We start from the raw sequence: 236 nt of genomic DNA, 5'->3' as shown, positions 1-236 counted from the left end.
CATCATTCGACCCAGCACGTCTGCGTTTTCGGCACCAACCTTCTGTGTTAAGAAGCCGATTGGATGGCGTATCGTGCATGACTATCGTCAGCTCAACTTAGCGACGATTTTGCCGACTATCCCGATGCCGCGCAAGGAGGACACATTCGACGCTATGGCCGGAAGCCATTGGTTTTTGTGCATGGACCTATTGTGGGGTTACTATCAAGTTAAACTACGGGAATCAGATGTACCGC

Source organism: Plasmopara halstedii (genome assembly GCF_900000015.1).
Source record: "Plasmopara halstedii genome assembly, contig: Scaffold_555, whole genome shotgun sequence".
NCBI classification, from domain to species: domain Eukaryota; phylum Oomycota; class Peronosporomycetes; order Peronosporales; family Peronosporaceae; genus Plasmopara; species Plasmopara halstedii.
This window is presented reverse-complemented; position numbering follows the sequence as displayed.